The sequence below is a fragment of the Ursus maritimus genome (assembly GCF_017311325.1).
Source record: "Ursus maritimus isolate PB19 chromosome X unlocalized genomic scaffold, ASM1731132v1 scaffold_X1, whole genome shotgun sequence".
In the NCBI taxonomy this organism is placed as follows: domain Eukaryota; kingdom Metazoa; phylum Chordata; class Mammalia; order Carnivora; family Ursidae; genus Ursus; species Ursus maritimus.
In genome coordinates, this window is record NW_024423319.1 from 84,638,363 (window position 1) to 84,642,346 (window position 3,984).

Sequence of the window (3,984 nt, forward strand, 5' to 3'; positions counted from 1 at the left end):
GGGGGGGCTTGTGACCTCGCAGCGGTCACAGGCCGTGGTGCTGGCCGACTTCTGGGTAGGGCAGAGGGGCCGCGCAGACTCCAGCCGTGCCTTTTCATACTCTCTTTGGGGACTGCAAGGACACCTGATCTTGGTCTCCTGGAGAAGGCAATCTGCGCTGGAAACGAGGCTGCAAATACGGGAAGAGGGCGTAGGCGAGTCCATGGCCCCTGCCCATCCAGGGCGCTCCCGGGGGGCCCATCCGGCCCCGATGCCTTGCGGCCCCAAACCCGCACTGCGCCATCACATGTTTCATCAGGCGGAAGCAAGGAGCTTTCAGGCTGTGCTCTCTAGACCGGAAAATGCCCTCTGTGGTTCGGTGGACAAAGGAGGGCTCTTTAGAAAACCTGAAAAACGTTCTCTCGGCTGTCCACTAGCATTTCACTCGAGGGTGACTTCCTTCCAAAATAGAGGGCCGTCTCATGACACACACATTCCCCACCCCCTGCCCCCAGTTCTCTCTCCTTCTCTTTGTCCACAGGGGAAGTTAATGTCCCGCCGTGTCAGACACCTTAATATGAACAGAACAATTTCTAAACGTAGAAACACCACTGATGCCCTGAGGGGGGACCGGTGGCAGGCAGGGCCGCCGAGCAACTCCGCAGAGGGGAGACGCCTCCTCTTGGGCCCCTAGCTGGGTGTCCGTTGTGAGCGCGAAGACGTGTATCACGAAGCGGCCTTTCCCATCTGCCATGAGATGTCGGCGGGAACGAGGGCTTCTGGAAAGTCAGCTTGCTGATTCAATAAGTATGCGACTTCTTACTCTTCGGAAATGGGGAACTTGACGAGTTTCGTGCGGGCCTCTCGCTGCTGTGTGGATGAGTTCGTGGGGGGGGGGTGTCACATGCGTTCGAGTGGCACCACTGCGTTCTGATCTCTCGTGCTGGCCTTTCTCCAAGTGCCAGATGCCACAGTCGGCTACGGTTAAGGTGAAGATTCTAGTGGCCAAGAGTCGGAAACGACCCATCCGAACGCTGCTTTCACTCTGGTACCTGAAGAGACCTTCTGCCTTTCTAAAACCCGGTAAGGACAATATGCAGAGGAACACTCCAGAAAGTGATGCTGGTCTCTTAACTAGGAAAAGCAAGTAGGCTCTTTGACAATCTTTTCAAAACCAGACCTAGAAATCAGCCCTTTTTTCCCGTTTCCATTTTCATAAGTAGGGCTTTTTTTTTTTTTTAAACTAGCAAACGTGTCTTGTCACCCAGTGCGAGCAGAACTCGTCAAGAGCAAAACCAAAGTTTTTGATGTTAGTTTTATTTTTGTAAGCAGGGTAGGAGCAGCGCCCACACGGAACACACGGGCAGCCAGTTGTCTGCCACATGAGCCTGGGAGAAGTTGAGAAGGAAGGTCTGCCTGTCTGGCCACGTTTTGAAAAGCCCTGAAACGCACAGGAGAGTCCCTGAGAGAGGCCGCCTTTTAAAAAGGCTTCACGGAATTGCCACATGTCAGGATCAGTGGAAACTTCTGGGGCCTGTGGATGTGGGAGGGACTCAGACTGAAGGAGGCTTGTAGGCAGCACGAAGAACTCTACATGTGCTGTCGAAAGCACTGCAAGCAGGGAAGGCCCCAGGGCTACTGGGTGACTGTCCCACGGCTTGGACATTTGGGGGTGGCCTTCTGTCGCCACGGTTCCAGCTGTGGGCTTCGGGGAAGCCGAGGAGTGATTTCCGGGTGTGGGGGTGTTATGTCTGTGGATTTGGAATTTACTGCCGAAATCACGTGTTCAAAGCACGACTTCAGAGCAGGACCACATTCTCCCAGGTTGTCTTTTGATTTTTTACATAAACGACATCTGGTCCTTCTCACTTAGGAAGTTTCACTCTGTCCCATAAGATGATTAAATGGGAAGGCCACCAAGATTCATTTAATAGGTGAAAAGCAATTTTTAAAAATAGGATAGGATGAATTTAACAAGGGATGATAAATGACCTTCTGCGGAACTTTTTATAGAGAGCTTACACAATGTAATCGGGGAGAATTTTGTCTTCTATTTCCATTCATCAGTAGCAAACCGGTGGTTTTATAAAATTAACAGTATAGTATGTTACATAAATAAACATGTTCTATGAAATAAAAAAGTATGTTGAACTGTGAAAAAGTGAAGACTTGGAGTTATCAGCAACCTTTGTGTGCACTAAGGAAAACTGCAGTTACGCCCCCAAAGTGCTACCTTTCCCGAGCATTTTACTTAACGTTTGCCTTTGTGTATATGTTTAGATTGATATTGTAAAGCTAGCTACATGTTTTCCTGCCGTTGACTGATATTTAACACATTTTTCTCAAAGCTTTTTTTTTTTTTTTTTTACAAAACTCAAAATAAAAAGATTAACTGGCTGAGCTAATCTTCTTTTGCATTTTAAAAGTATCGTCTGTTAGTAAAGGAATGCAGTGTGATCCTTTCCTCAAGTCTGTTCCTTTCCCTCACTGGGAGGTTCTGTGCTGGGTGGAAGCTATTCCTCTCCAGCTACCCAAGACCGGGGATTGACAAATTAAGGCTAGCCAGCCCCTCCGGACCAAACCCGGCCCACCACTTATTTTTGTAAATAAAGTTTTATTGGAATACACTAGGCTCCTTCATTGGCATAATGTCTGTGACAGCTTTCACGCAGCGCTGAGTCATCGTGACGGGACCGAGCAGCGGTTTTCGTGTAAAGCCTGGACCATTTCCTATCTGACTTTCTACAGCAAAGGAGCTTGACAACTGCTGATTTAGGTGCTTGAAAAACTTGAGTTTGAAAACAGGGCCTAAAAATCACAGCAGCAGACTTCTGGGATTATTTACATGTGCCTCGGGATTAAGAGAAACGCTTTAAATCTGGTCTGTGTTGTGACTTCTGGCCTACGACGGTCGGGAACAGACTTTGAGTGTTGGGTAATTGCTAAGATTCTTGAACTCAGTAGTTTCCTTGATAGTCTTCATGTTCCTTTGTAGGTAGACGAGCTTTTCCCTGAACCACGCAACTGAACTTCATCAAAAACCTGCATCCTAGCAAAACCAAACAAATCTTGTCACTAGCATCGCCTCTGGAGTCATTTAATAGTATGATCACAAAAACACCAGACAGAAGAACTTGAAAGCAAAAACGTGTGTCAGCTCATTTGGGTTCTCCCACCCCCGGGAGAGAAATTACTTCTTAAAAATTGGTTTAGGGGCAGGTGTAGGGGGAGCTCTTTGCGAAAGAGCTGGCCGAGTCAGGTTTCAACCAGTAGCACTCAGACCTTTTATTTACTATTAAGGAATTTAATCAAGATACACAGGACTGCACTTGGCCCTTATTCACATTGATGTTTTGTCCAGACACCTGCTGCTGCTGGGAAATGGTACCAGATCGCGTCTCTTCCTTGGTTCTGAGAACCTCCGGCTGACACGGCTCCAGCAGAGGCAGGTTCAGGCTGGGGACGAAGGCTCTTCCTGTTGTCTGGCCGTCGTTATCCACACGCTACTGTCACCTCCTTACTGCAAACGTCGTTTCAGCCAGTGCGCCGGTCGTCCTGTCACAGCTCGCGCTGTTCCTGCTCTGCGGAGCGCCCCAGCAGCTGGCCCCGAGCCACGTCCCGGTCCCGGCCAGCGTGCGAGACCGCCTCCACCGTGTGGCTCCTCCCGGGCTGGGGCGACACGCTGGCGGCCCCGGTTCGCGCTGACTGACCTGGAAGGGAAGGAACAAGGGACGTTTGAACTTCCGAACACAGAACTCCCGAGACAGAAAGCCTGTTGCAGTCTGCCGACCGAAGGCCTCTCGGAGACGGAGCCTATAATCTTCCTTCCCTAAGCTGCGTCCTCCGGGGCTGGAAATCCGCACCAAACCGCACAACTATCAGTTCTGCTGTGAGGACAGGCCCGGAGAAAATGTGACCCAAGAGGGATCTGGTGAGGATAAAGACAGGAAAACGATGACCGTGCTTTCGGCAACTGCTGCTGGGGCTGGCGGGGGGGGGGGGGGG

The 3,984-nt window shown here is 50.3% G+C and overlaps 1 protein-coding gene and 1 long non-coding RNA gene across 2 annotated transcripts in view; one reads left to right on the forward strand and one right to left on the reverse strand.

Moving 5' to 3' along the window:
* The window catches only part of LOC103665152, a 5,643-nt gene extending 3,039 nt beyond the window's left edge, over positions 1 to 2,604 (forward strand). Inside the window, exons 1-2 of the long non-coding RNA XR_569243.2 lie at positions 1 to 786; positions 939 to 2,604. The exon at positions 1 to 786 is cut by the window's left edge and continues 3,039 nt beyond it. This is a non-coding gene — a long non-coding RNA (uncharacterized LOC103665152). The remainder of the gene's footprint in view (positions 787 to 938) is intronic.
* Positions 2,605 to 3,062: 458 nt separating this feature from the next.
* Positions 3,063 to 3,984, reverse strand: part of CHST7 (carbohydrate sulfotransferase 7) — a 38,834-nt gene continuing 37,912 nt past the window's right edge. Inside the window, exon 2 of the mRNA XM_040632610.1 lies at positions 3,063 to 3,689. The gene's annotated coding sequence lies outside the window, so the exon portion shown is untranslated. The remainder of the gene's footprint in view (positions 3,690 to 3,984) is intronic.